Source organism: Abramis brama, assembly GCF_963993115.1.
Source record: "Abramis brama genome assembly, chromosome: 25".
Taxonomy (NCBI): domain Eukaryota; kingdom Metazoa; phylum Chordata; class Actinopteri; order Cypriniformes; family Leuciscidae; genus Abramis; species Abramis brama.
In genome coordinates this window covers 20,670,919-20,685,798 of record NC_139987.1, presented here as the reverse complement: position 1 = coordinate 20,685,798, position 14,880 = coordinate 20,670,919, and the positions used below count along the sequence as shown (strand labels likewise).

At 43.6% G+C, this 14,880-nt stretch overlaps 1 protein-coding gene across 1 annotated transcript in view; it reads right to left on the bottom strand.

The window, feature by feature from the left end:
* LOC311076898 (uncharacterized protein) overlaps window positions 1–556 on the bottom strand; it is a 35,537-nt gene extending 34,981 nt beyond the window's left edge. The window contains 2 exon segments of the mRNA XM_084105413.1: window positions 279–318; window positions 460–556. The gene's annotated coding sequence lies outside the window, so the exon portion shown is untranslated.
* Window positions 557–14,880: the final 14,324 nt, after the last annotated feature.

The window sequence follows — 14,880 nt, the reverse complement described above, 5'->3', positions numbered from 1 at the left end:
TCTATGGGCTCTCATAGACTCAAAAGTGGAAGAAGAAAAACAGAATACAATACAACACAATAAAAGTGAATACAATAGGTGGTATATTTGGCACAAAAAATAAAGGGTCAATGGGACCCCTTCCTTAAATTCATCTTACTAATACATTTTGAACACATTTCTTTGTAAATAAATTACAGGTTTTTAAAAACAGCATGCTTCACCAGTTTTCATCTATAATACAGACTATAACAACTGTTTTCCTCTACCCTAATCCACACAGTGAATCATAAACTCACTTGCCTTTTGTCCTTGAGACCAGATGAAATGTTCACTACCCTTGGATTTAAAAAATAAATAAATAAAATCAATTTATTAAAATGTATTAATATAAATAAAAACACAATTACTTTGAGTACAGACGCATAAGTGATGATGTTAAATTCCTTTCAGTCACTCACAGTCAACACAGGCTCTTACCACTTGATGGAACTTCTAAGGTCTTCTCTGCATCTCTTCTGGTCTACCCTCTTGGCTTTTATAGAAGTTGATCATGCACACTAAGCAGAATCTATACATGGGCAGCCTGATATATTTTGATTCTTGAAACCTTTATTGCTTCAAAATATATAGGTCACAGCTTCCATCTCAAAGTGCATGTGTATTAGAATAATTTATTTTTAGACTTTTAATATCTTACTTTGACATATGACACACACTGGAGTAAATAAATCCTTTTTTGGGATGAGGGGTACATTCAGCCACCCCTCCCCTCCCCCTTTTTTGAATCAGAAAACATTTCACCTTTTCACCCATGGAAGTTCTTGTAGAAGGCTAATATGGCAGCAATTGGGCTAAACGATAAAATATGTTACAGATCTGACAAGATATATTGTTCAAGAATATAGAAAAAAACTGTAAAATATGTCTAATACAGTGAAAACACACAACAAGTGTGTTTTTCTTTGTAGAAGAAAGCCATGTAGTGATAAAAATGGCACATTCCCATCCTGCAAAAATCCCTTCGTTATAATTTCTGCAAATATTCAAAGATTGTAGACATTTCTTGGTCTTCAACAGCTACAGTCTAAGCCTCAGCCACATGGAGACTAAAATGATTCAAAACCACATGTTCACCCTTGAGTGGTCAAAGCCAGCAAACAATGCTAATTACCATGCTGTAAACAGAATATCTCGTCTGCCGTCTCTCATATCTCTCGTTGTACGTCACTGGATGTTCAGTTTTTGTAAAACTTTTGTAAATGCAGTTGTCACTACCTTAAATTACTAAACTGTGTGTGTACAGAACAGGATGAAGCACTAAAAGGTGAACTGACAGCTGAATTTAGCTGCAGTATGTACGTGGCCTTTGTAGGGTTACAAATTTAAGAATATGTTTTAGACCTGCTGATCCTACTTCCTTACATAACATCACATAAAAAACTAAGCCAGGTGAACTATACTGTATTGGGCATTCAAGGTGAACATGAGGGCATCCATTTACTGATTAGATTTAACAGTTTCCTTTGAAGGGGTTTTGTTAGTCTTTGATCTTTCTACTAAGAGTTGAACTATGTGTGAATGTTTACCTAGTCTTAGTTCTCGTGACCATGTGTTGTTTATACAATTTGGGGGGTACCATTATCTTAGTTGGGGGTAATTGCCTCTATTGTCTTTAGATGATTTGATTCAGTAGTCATCCCCAAAGGCTGTGTGTAAGTTCAGCACCTTTAAGGACAGCCCACTGAAATGCCTATAAAGAAACCATGTAAAGTTCCCTTAGTCAGATAATGTTGGAAGCACCGCAGCCGCGCTCAATAAACAATAACTTTGTTTGAACGTGATCCCAACGTCTCCTGGTCTTGCGTCGATGAAAGAAAACTTTCCAACACCTTAAAGCTTCCTTCTAGAGGTATAAAGCTACATCCACCAAACTCGGCTCAGACCTTCAGACTGTTCTGACTTGGGTTGCTATATCTTTTCTAACTAATTGGACTTTCGGTTTTCCTAAAATGATGATCAATACTCAGAAAAATCCCATAGACTTGCATTGATGGAATGTTCAAGTGAGCCATGGCTGATAAAATTCTAATTTAAACACCCAGAAGCCCACTAGACTCAATGAAAAGTACCACAACCATCCTCTCACTGTGGCAACACTCTTTGCCTTCCTCTGTGACTACTAATTATGTAGTTCTGGCATGAAAGTCTGAATGGTACAGGCTGATAGGTCTTTAACTTATTGGTAGCAATCATGTCGTTATTTACATAGCACAGCTGATTGGTTGCTGTTGCATCAGCGGCCAATGAGCTTGCTGCTCAAATATTCAAATAGTTGGCATTGTTGTTTGCTGTTACAGTCTGTAGTGCACTTTCAGAACCCTCCCCCCTCCCCAGCTGCCTGTATAAATCTACTACAGGGTTAATTCATGTATTTTACGTGTGCCGCAACAGAAGCATGTCTTACATGCTCACATAAACATCTGTGAAGGTGTTCGCAGTAGCAAGTCTCGGTACTTGCTCTGCAGCAGCAGCGTAGCAATTCAGAGCTGCCAACTCTCACGCATTCACACTTTTCACACGCTCTCACGCCACACATTCATTTTCTCATGCACAGAAAAATCGTGAAGCAAAGAGGACACGGAGACCGACAGACTAGACAGAGCAGGTTACTTATGATAGAAAAAAAATCTAAGTCTATGTCAGCTCTCAGATTCTGTCAATTTTATTACGAAATTCAAACAATACCGTTTTGGCGCTTGTTAATGTGACGTGACAGATCCCTAGCGGCACGTGAACCGATCATCTCTAGCTAGTAAATAAACACTAATGAACAATGTTGAAAGATAGCCTACAGTACAACTTACCGAAATGCATATTCCTCATACATAATATCGATCAATCAGTGTTTTTCAACCGCGGAAGGGATCAATAAAACAGCTGGAGAACAATTATGTCACAACATTTAATAAGCCATTTAATGACCATAATATAGCTATAGCACCTTAGTTGGCTAGAAAAAAATAACTATTGAGAGTATTTTGCTAAATATGTGTATTCTACTATTTATTATATTTTTACTTATATCATTAAATAAAGTTGTTATTATAATAAAAAAATGCATTATATTTAATTTGAGTTATTTTTAACCTTAAATACTACCAGCTGATAGGGCTCTCTGTATGTTTGCAGCATTAGGTGAGTTTACAGTTTACAGCATTAGTACTCATACAGATACCTTCCCCTGATCCTGCTGGAAAGCTTACCTCATGCAAGTATCAGAGTCATTCCCCTTAGCCTGACCTTTCAGTTAACCAAGCTGTAATTTCAGCCTCCTCAATATGCTTTTCCACATCTTAAGATTCATATCTGGTATTTATATATTTTTAGTTATTTTCTATTAGGACTTTCTTAAATGGAAACATGAGTTTAGATGCTGGAAAATCCCATTTCTATTTCAGCCAGTGAAACACACATGGTCCTTTTGGACTGCTTTAACCCATAGTATGACCTTTAACCTAATAAAAAAATTATGTGTTCTGCTTTAATGTGTTATCAGCTGTTTCCCACGTACAGTATGTGTGCCACATATATACTGTAGGTTATTTATTTTTACACCTAATTTAACCTGAAGTTTAATGTTGAGTAACTGTGTATACGGAAAGTATTTATGAGCAAAGACAAGGGATGGTAGTAGTTTTGTTGACATTTTCTCTTTGGCGGTTCTCTTGAGTGTAATGAGTATTGTCTTTCATGTGTGTCTAGGTCATGGGCTGATAATCCTTTTAAGGTGGAGACAGAAGCTGCGTTTACATGGACCCTAATAATCCGATTGTATTTAAACTAGTCCAAATCCTTCACTGTGGTGCACTTGCGCTTCTCTCTAAATGCCCAAACTTAAAATCCGAATTAGGCAAATAAGTGTGTGTTGTAAAATGTAGTCTACTCTTACTAAACTGCAGTACATGTTTGATATTAAACAGTGTTATTAAAAGCACATTAAAAAGCGCATTAAAAACACATTAAAAAGCACATTTCAGTGTGCGCGTTTCGAGTCGGAGCCCAAATGGATAAGCAAATTGGCTTTGGATACAAGCATAAACATGCAAACACAAAAATGTATTTCAGGAGAGTATTCAAGGAAACACAAGTGGTTATGTCTTAAGTAAACTTTCACAGCTGAAAAAGAAAATGTGTATCATTATATTAGATCCGTACATTAGCTCTTAATTTGCAGCCTAATATACCTGCTGCAGTCTGTCATTAACGATAATCAAACAACAAATGAAAAAGGAAAATAAATCACTGATCTTGACTGAATAATATAAGTAGCTTTAATAAGGCTTAATCTATATTTGAAGAGTTTGGTTCCAAAACGTGACAAATCCATTTTGATTAATTTGAGTAAAAATGTGTGTTTCTTTACCAAGAAAGTGGCAAGCTGAAAACCATTATTTCTGTTTCAAACTTTCACATAGCATCTTATAATAACATAAAAAAAATTAAAATCCAGATTTGGATTTTCAAAGATTTATTATAAAAACTGATTATTTTTCCCCCAAAATGCAATAAATCCATGACACTTTTTTTTTTTTTTTTTTTTTTTTTAAATGCAATTAATCCATTGAATCAATATAAAAGTTATTTTTCATACTGAAACTGTTAAAAATACACAAAGTAAGTTGATCCACATATGACAGCCTCTGAACTTGGTCAATATAAAAATAAATGTGGAAAAAAATATAATTATACATAAATAATGAAATAATTCCTTCTGAAGAATCCTGAAATCCTGAAGAATTTCTTCGCATATTTATTTATATATTTATTTATTTATTATTAAGTCTGGTTTGGCATTCCAAACTTATTATCACATTTATTTATCTATTTATCTACAGGTATTTATTCATTTATCTATTTATTTATTTATTCATTTATTCATTTTTAATTTCTGCAGGTTTGGTCCTCCATAAAAACAAGCTAGTAGACTTGTTATTCATATCAAAGTCCGTTCAGTTGTGTATAAAATCTTCGTTAATACATAGTATCCCTCAGTAAATCAATCTCTAAAATGGCAGGACATTTTGAAACACTGTCTGGAAGCTGAAAACTCTTCTCTTAAAAAATATCCTTGGTTCCCTTTCAAGGGAACTCGCGTTGCGTCGAGTTTGACGCTATGGGAACGCTTTGCGTGATGACGTCTTGAAGCACATGTAAAATCAGTCCAATGGCGTGGCGGAACGTCAGAGGCGGGTGACGTCACGTACCAGGAAGCTATAAAAACCGGCCCGAAACAGAAAATGACAGCTTTCTGAGTCTTCAGTTGCGCTCTGTGTTGAAATCTGTCTGTCTTATTTGGTGTTGTCTGTATATATATTCATATTATTCAGTATGGCGAGCAAGCAGCAGTTTAGAGTGTGTGTCCATCCCTGCCCGCGTTATTTAACGGGAGGTGACACACACACTCTTTGTGTTGTTTGTTTGGGAGAGGAGCATGCCCAGTCAGCACTCGAGGGTGGTGACTGTGAGCATTGCTGTGCGCTTCCTTTGCGTACGCTCCGATCCCGCTTGGCTCGGTTCTATCCCGACCACGTTCCCCAGGGCTCGGGTCCCGCCGCTGCCGAGGCACGGCGTCGATCTCAGTCCTGGGGTTCACAAATGGATTTATCAGTGGATGTTGAGACGGGCTCTGCCTTATCTCAGCATCCTTCTGATAGATCCAGTGCCTCTCATCAGGGTGTGGAAGCACGCGCTGCGGTTACTTCCCCCCCGATAGAGGTACCAGTACTGCAACTATCCAGCTCTGAGGAGTTGGATGTTGTGAGTATTGAAGCTGAGTCTGAGGATTCGCCACCTCAGTCTCATGCGTTTGAGGAACTGCTCGATGTTATTACTAGAGCGGTTGACAGACTATCTATTGAGTGGCCAGAGGATCGGCAGGACGTTCGTTCGAAAAGTAAGCTCGACGAACGCTTCCTGCCATCTCGTGCTCAGCCCCAGCGCAGGAGCCTGCCGTTTTTCCCCGATCTCCACACCGAGGTGTCGAGATCGTGGGGGAAACCAGTGTCTCACAGAGTATACACACCACACACTTCTCTCTATTCCTCTATTTCTAAGTATAAAGAGTATGGTTATGGGGAGATGCCGAGGGTGGAAGAGACGCTCGCGGGCTATCTCTCTCCAGCAACGGCATCTTCCCTGAAGGCTCCTACACTTCCCTCTAAGCCAGTAAAAATGACTTCGTCCCTGGTACATAAATCGTATGCAGCCGCTGGTCAAGCTGCAGCGTGTCTGCATACGATGTCCATCCTGCAAGCATATCAGGCAGAATTATTGGGGGATTTAGAGGAGGGCGGGGGAATTGGTCCCGACACTGTGGCTGAACTTCGCAGAGCCACAGATGTTTCTCTCAGGGCCACCAAGGAGACCGCTAAATCTATCGGGCGGTCTATGGCAGCCCTGGTGGCCACTGAGAGGCATCTGTGGCTCAATCTAAGCGATATAAAGGACAAAGAGAAACATGTTCTTTTAGATGCTCCGGTTTCCACTGCCGGGTTATTTGGGGATGCAGTGAATATTGCGGTTGCAAAATCTCAAGAAGCCGCTAAACAAGCAGCTGCTCTCCAAAAGCTTCTTCCCCGCCGTTCTTTCTATGAGGCTGCTGAGCGGGAGCAGCCTCACTCCTCTAAAAAGGGCGCTGAGCACCGTGCCACTCAGAAGCAGAGCGTGTCCTCCCGTGCTCCCCCACAAAAATCTCGGGGACACGGAGGGCGCGCTCAAACCCAGCAGTCTTCGAGGGGTAAAGCGGATCTGCGGACCGTTATTACCGCCAAGAAGGCTGCTGGGAAGAAATCCTGACGTCCGAGGGCTCAGGACTAATGAGGGTAGTCCCCCCCGAAGCAGAGCGGTTAACACCTCTTTTTACGGTGCCCGTCTCTCTTCGGTACCCTCAGGGGACCGTTCTGCTAACCCTGCCGCCTCCGGTGTTACAGGGCGCAGCGGTCTCACATATCTCAAGGACCACCCGGAAACGTAGTGGCCTCGGGATGCCCGCCCCCTCCGAGGAGGGTGTTAGAGCAGTCTGTTCGGTCGCTCCCTGCCGGTGCGCCGTTACAGGGCGTCGAATTGACTGCTCAACAACAACAAAATCCAGAAACCAGTCTCGAGAGGCTGGTACCTCTAGTAGAATCTTTGACAGCGTGGAAACTACTGTCAAATGTTTCTCGTTGGGTCCTGCAGACCGTGGAAAGAGGGTATCTGATACAATTCAAGAAACGCCCTCCTCGGTTTATGGGGGTCCTGCCCACAGTGGTGGCCCCCGAGCAGGTTCTGGTTATGGAACAAGAAGTGAACACTCTGTTAGAGAAAGGGGCCATAGAATATGTACCTCCCTCCCACAGGGAAACCGGGTTTTACAGCCGGTACTTCATAGTTCCAAAAAAGGACGGGGGATTGCGTCCCATTTTAGATCTTCGAGTTCTGAACGATTCAGTCATGCAGCTCAAGTTCAAAATGTTAACATTAAGACAGATCGTGCCACAGATCAGATCCGAGGACTGGTTTGTCACGATAGATCTCAAGGACGCATATTTCCACATTTCCATCCGTCCGTGTCATTGGAAGTTCCTGAGGTTTGCTTTCGGGGGCAAAGCTTACCAATATCGTGTTCTTCCATTCGGCCTAGCTTTATCACCCCGCACTTTCACCAAATGCATGGATGCAGCTCTGGCGCCGCTGCGCCTCCAGGGTATTCGCATAATGAACTACATCGACGATTGGTTGATTTTAGCTCAGTCGCATCAGTTGGCGGTTCAACATCGAGATGTTGTTCTCGCCCACATGAAAGAGCTGGGGTTACGGCTGAACGCCAAGAAGAGTGTGCTTTCTCCACTCCAGAGGACCACTTTTTTAGGCGTGGTTTGGGACTCAGTGTCGATGCAGGCGCGCCTGTCACCGCCACGTATAGAGTCCATCCTTGCAGCTGTGAAAAGTGTAAAGCTAGGCCAGCTACTCACTGTCAAACAGTTCCAGAGACTGTTGGGTCTCATGGCAGCAGCTTCCAACGTGATACCTTTTGGACTGCTGCACATGAGGCCCCTGCAGTGGTGGCTCAGGACCAGGGGGTTTTCCCCGAGGGGCAACCCATTTCGCACAATCAGGGTCACGCGGCGATGCTTACGTGCCCTGGTTATGTGGAAGAAACCTTGGTTCCTGTCGCAGGGCCCAGTGTTGGGAGCTCCTTGTCGTCGCAAACTGCTAACGACGGATGCTTCCCTCACGGGTTGGGGAGCGATCCTGGAGGGTCGCTCATCTCAAGGTCTGTGGGAACACCATCATCGTTCCTGGCATATCAATCGCCTAGAGATGTTAGCTGTCTTCCGGGCTCTGAGGAGCTTTATTACAGATCTCAGGGGACACCATGTGTTAGTACACACGGACAACACGTCGGTAGTCGCCTATATCAACCACCAAGGGGGTTTGCGCTCGCGCCCGTTATCCAACTTGGCACGCCATATCCTCTTGTGGTCCCAGGGGAAGTTACTGTCACTCAGGGCAGCTTACATCCCCGGGGTCCAGAATATAGGAGCAGACACTCTGTCGAGGCAGGGGCCGAGGCCCGGGGAATGGAGGCTCCACCCCGAGGTGGTGGAGCTGATATGGAGGGAGTTCGGCCAAGCACAAGTGGATCTGTTTGCGTCTCGAGAGACGTCTCACTGTCCACTTTGGTTCTCCCTCACGCATCCAGCTCCTCTGGGACTGGATGCTATGGTTCAGACGTGGCCGAGGCTACGTCTGTACGCCTTTCCCCCAGTTGCTCTGCTCCCGGGAGTTCTGGAGAGAGTTCGCAGGGACCGGGTTTGCCTGCTTCTTATAGCCCCGCGTTGGCCGGGCAGAGTATGGTTTCCCGATCTGGTCTCCCTCCTCGACGGGCATCCTCTGGAGTTACCCGTCAGGAGAGACCTTCTGTCCCAGGCAGGGGGCTCAATATTTCACCCCCGCCCAGAACTGTGGAACCTGTGGGCTTGGCCTCTGAGGGGGCCCAGCTCATAGAGTCAGGTCTCTCAACTGAGGTTGTTGAGACCATTCTACAATCCAGAGCTCCCTCCACGAGGAAACTTTATGCCCTGAAGTGGAGAGTCTTCACTTCTTGGTGTAGTGACCGTCGGTTGGACCCAGTTAACTGCCCAATTGGTACAGTGCTGGAGTTCCTGCAGGACCGGTTCACTGCAGGTCTGACCCCGTCCACCTTAAAGGTTTATGTGGCGGCCATAGGTGCTTACCACATTCCTTTGGGTGGAATGTCTGTGGGGAAAGACCCTTTAATATCTCGTTTCCTTCGTGGCACTTGGAGGCTGAGGCCTGCAGTTCGCTCTAGGGTGCCACCATGGGACTTGTCCATTGTACTACAAGGCCTGTCCCTGGCCCCCTTTGAGCCCATTGAGGAGGTTCCTGAGAAATTTCTAACTCTGAAAGCTCTTTTTCTTCTGGCTATTTCTTCTCTTAAGAGAATAGGGGATCTGCAAGCATTGTCGGTTGCTCCGTCATGCTTAGAGTTTGCTCCGGGTATGGTGAAAGCTTTTCTTCATCCCAGACCGGGTTATATCCCCAAGGTCCCCACTAATGTGGTCAGACCTATCGTTCTGCAGGCCTTTTGTCCTCCTCCCTTCCAGAATGCGGACCAGGAGGCTAATAATTTGCTTTGCCCAGTTCGGGCGTTGGACGCCTATGTCCACAGAGCTGCCCTGTGGCGTAGAAGTGATCAGTTATTTGTTTGCTTTGGCTCCCCTAACAAGGGAGGCCCGGTGTCTAAGCAAAGAATGAGCAAGTGGGTGGTTGAGGCTATCTCACTTGCTTATGAGGCGGCTGGGCAGCCTTCTCCTTTGGCTGTCCGGTCGCACTCTACTAGGAGTATGGCGGCCTCTAAGGCCCTTATTTCAGGAGTTTCTTTACAGGACGTTTGTGATGCGGCAGGCTGGTCCTCACCGCACACTTTCGTCAGGTTCTACTCTCTGGATCTAGACTCTGCTCCAGGGTCTCATGTTTTGTCATCCTAGTGCTGCTCTACTAGATTTCACACAGGACAGACATTTGTAGCTATAGAGGCGTTGGTATAGACGTTCCCATAGCGTCAAACTCGACGCAACGCGAGTTCCCTTGAAAGGGAACGCTCCGGTTACGACTGTAACCTCGGTTCCCTGAAGAGGGAACGAGCGTTGCGTCACCTTGCCATATCTCCTTCATGCCTGTCAGCACGACTTCAGACTTTATTAAGCTGTCATTTTCTGTTTCGGGCCGGTTTTTATAGCTTCCTGGTACGTGACGTCACCCGCCTCTGACGTTCCGCCACGCCATTGGACTGATTTTACATGTGCTTCAAGACGTCATCACGCAAAGCGTTCCCATAGCGTCAAACTCGACGCAACGCTCGTTCCCTCTTCAGGGAACCGAGGTTACAGTCGTAACCGGAGCGTTTTATTATAGTAAAATTGTAGTAACCACGTTTTTGGCGGATTTATTACCATTTTAATATCCACAGTTTTACTACAAGTAGGCCTTCCATGTTTTTGTTTAGTTTTTTTCTTTGTAGTTAAACCATGGTTAATTTTCGTAAGGGTTAACGTTAGAGCCCGACTGATAAAGGATTTTTAAGGCCGATACCGATACAAATATTTGGTGATTTAAAAATCCGATATTCCGATATATCGGCCGATATATATATTTTTTTTAAATCCAGAAACGTGTAACAAAATATGAACAGATTTTCCCTAACATTAGTTATTCGTAGTTATTTAAGAGTCCTCAGCCTTACTAAAATAATATAATGCAGTTTAAAAATACATTTTTTTTTTTTTTATTAACTTTATTGTCACAACAGAACAGAATATATTAAAGATACAAGCTTAAGATATGAAACTAAAAGTCCTTTGAACAAAAAAAAATCAACTATTATTATTAATATTGATAGTAATAATTTAAAAAAAAATCAGTGATGATGATATTATTATTATTGTCATCATCATTTGTATTATTATTAAACAAGACAAAGGTCACTCCTAATTCTATCCATCTATTCCATCAAGCTACAAAAAAACATTTTCAATCATCATTTGCTGCCTGCCTTCTAAAATCTACTACTTAGTGATGCACTAAATACATTATGTGAGGTAATTAACACATGGTTACCGAGTCGATCATTCCCTGGGATGTGTTTTCATTAAAATTGAATGTAAAGAGTTATCTCTAAAAACAGATTAACGTTATCTTATAACGCTAGTATATGGGGCACAGAGTAAGTAAATTAAATCGCTAGTTAATACCACTAACAAGACTCAAAATAGCCTCACACTAACACGGTAGCATAATGAGGGTCCCTACATGCAAACCGAAGCATTGAGAACTTTGTAAGTGTACAGACAGTTTAATAAGAAGATACTTTATAAAGACAGTACATCTGTATCGATCTTGTACAGGAGGAATGTGCGCCACATGTGCGCACTTCTCTGCCACGCCAGCCATACAAGTGCAGTGAGCGCTCTCCACTTCCCCACATGCTGTAAGTATGACTCATGGCTGTTTAGATGTTGAAGCATACTGGGTGATGCCCTCCAATATAACCAAAGTGCAGGGAGTGCCTGGCCATACTATTGACTTTACAACAAGCTCAGCCTGAAAAAAGGCACTTGATCGGTCAGTCTGTGGAGACACCAGCACAGCACCCAAGATCCGGACCCGCTCAGGTGGCATGTTTACCGCAGAAGACACTTGCCGATTTAAAACCCCTCACAGAACTCATGCATGCACACAGGTCCGGACTGTGCTCTGTAATGGAGGAATTCTGCCACCTCTATGCTGACCCCATTCAGCCATGTGTCCTGCCCAAGTCACTGCTGCGTCTTCGCGACCCACGAATGGATGGCTGTGACTTGTCGGTCCTGCTTCAACACTTTGACGGCCTGACACACCTTGTGGCTGTGACAGCCACAGAGGCAGCTGCACTTGAAAAGAACACAAGACAGCAGCACAAGTCTGACATATGGCACAGCACACGGGCTGGAAGGATAACCGCCTCCATCATACACGCTGTTGTCTCCACCTCCATAACCAGACCAGCAAAGTCAACTGTGGAGAAGGTGTGCTATCCACAGAAACCTTCACTGAGACAGACTGACAATGACCCAGAGGCCATTAAATGGGGGAGAGAAAAAGAGGATACGGCAAGGGTCTCCTACTTCACACAGACGGAGCTGCGGCACAGGGACATGCAAGTGGAACACTGTGGATTCATAATCAACCCTTCTTTCTCCAAAATATGCGCGACTCCTGATGCACTTGTGCATTGTGCATGTTGCGGGAAAGGATGCGTGGAGATTAAATGCCCTTTTAAGCACCAGGACCATAACATTCTGCAGGCATGTACTGACCAGGAGTTTTGTCTGCAGTTCACAAAAGGAAGGATGGAGTTGAAGCAGACCCACAAGTACTACAAACAGGTACAAACTCAGATCTTTGTCACCGAGTCACAGTTCTGTGACTTTGTTGTTTGGACGACCAAAAGCCTTGCAACTGTGCGTGTCATGCCTGACGTAGAACTTTGGGAGACATTTTGCTTACACTTTTTTACATTTTTTTTTACAAGGTTGTCCTGCCTGAGCTTGTAGCCCGTCACTACACTCAACCCCCACCCCCTGTGCCTTCAGCTGAGCTACCTGTGCCATCAGTTGATTCCCAGCCCACAGACAAATCCAAAAAACGAGCACAGAACACAGTCAGAAAAACATTGGCCACATTACAGCCAGGTAAAACACCCAAGCACAAGGTTGTCCCACCAGCCCCTACCAGAATTCTTCCTTAATACAGATAAAGGAGGCAGAATTTCATTCAGTCTTTGTGTATTTTATTTACAGAGATGGCTAAAAATCATCACATGTAAGAAGTGACATTACAAAATCTTTTGGAAAACAAAAAAACATATTTACATATTAGATGTGAGCATGGTGTATTGTTACGTCCCTGAGTGGTTGTGCGTGCCTGTGTGTGTGTCTCTTTCTTTCTCTCTCTCTGTCGCGCTCTTAGGTTTGCTCCACCTCCTGTTTGCTGGAGGGCTATCGTTTGCTATCAGTGGCGTGACGTCACCTCCACCGCAGCCAATCGAGTTCCTCGGCAGCAGTTAAAAGCACGCTGAGAGAGAGCATGGACGCAACTTGTTTTCTGCCGTTTGGTTTTGTTGTTGCCTTGTATTTTCCTTTTTCGTTCAGGTTTGATTTTTGTTTGGCGTGTTACGGAAAGAGTATAGAGTTAAGAGGGCAGTTTATACGTCACGTGACCTACATTACAAACACATAGGTAACTCGATCTGTATAGAACATCAGGTAAGGAAGTGAACGCCGACCTCTGTATGTTTTGTTTGTGAGACAGAGTAAGGAAGTTAGGGCGTGTGACGCCGAAGAGTTGTTGTCTTTTCTTTTCTTTTGTTTATTAGTTAGGTAAGAGGTTTAACTACGAGTTAGAATGAGTTTTGTTTTGTTACTTTCATTTCTTTGGCTTCACTACTAGCGTCCTCTCATTACTCTTGGTTTATTTATCTTTCTAGTATCTTTTTGATTTATAAGCCGCTTGTTGTTTGTTTCATTGTTTATATTAGTTCAATATTATTACTATTATTATTATCTTTTACTTTTGTATAGTTATTTCACTTATTATGTATAATAAATTATCTTTTTCCGCTTTATTTTGTTGCCATGTTGTCTTTTGCCACTTTAACCACACCAAATAGTGTCACGACTTCAATGTTTCCTCTTTTGACCTTGCAAATCATAAGAGTTTGTAACATTTAATGGGGGCTCGTCCGGGATAGTTAAATCCCAAATAAAATTATAGTAGTGATGGTTTGTGTGTGTGTTGGTGGCAACTGATGTTATGTTATTTTTTGCGGCGTACTTATGCGGACTGGTATTGTTGCGTCCGTTTGCTGGTTGTGCATTATGGGGATGTTTAACTTGCAAAAGTTTATTGCCAGTCCGTCTTTGGAACAGATTAGTTTATGCAGGAAACAAGATTTATTGCTGATAGCTGACCACTATCAGTTTGTTGTGAGTAGACAGGCTCGTAAGAGTGACATCAAGAGTAAGCTGATACAGCGTTTAAGAGAGCTCAGTGTTCTTCCTATGGCAAATGTTGTGGGTGATGATGAGGCGGGAGGAAATGTCGTTATTGGTGACGTTGCAGTGGCAAATCTCAACTTTATGGATGATGAGGATAAGCAGAGTGGTAGAGCTAGTGCTGGGGCGGAGGTGAGCGCCGATGCTAAGGCCGGCTTGTCCCCGTTTGATCCATTCTCTCCAAGTTCTGTTGATTCCAGAGACGGCGCGCGGCTGAGAGTCCGTCTAGCCCGTTTGCAATATGAGGCACAGGAGAAAGCCCAAGCACGTCAGGCTGAGCAGAATCTGCGGCTGGAGGTACGCAGGCTCGAAATTGAGGCTGAGACTCAGGTGAAGCTGCGACAGCTTGATTTGGAAGCAAGGAGGGTTGCTGACGGTTCAGCTGCGCAGTCGAGTCCAGGGCAGCCCTCTCAAGTTCCTCCGCGCTCTGATTCATCCCAGGTAACGTTTGACATAAGTAAGCACATTGTGTTAGTACCTCAATTTAGAGAATCAGAAGTAGATTCGTATTTCAATGCGTTTGAACGCATCGCTACTTCGCTTCGCTGGCCTAAGGAAATCTGGTCTTTATTGTTACAGTGTAAATTGATTGGTAAAGCTCAGGAGGTTTGCTCTACTTTATCGTTAGAGGAAGGTTTAAAATATGAGACTATGAAGTCTGCTATTCTTCGCGCTTATGAACTAGTCCCAGAAGCATATAGGCAGAAATTTAGAGGACATAAAAAAAATGCTACCCAGACTT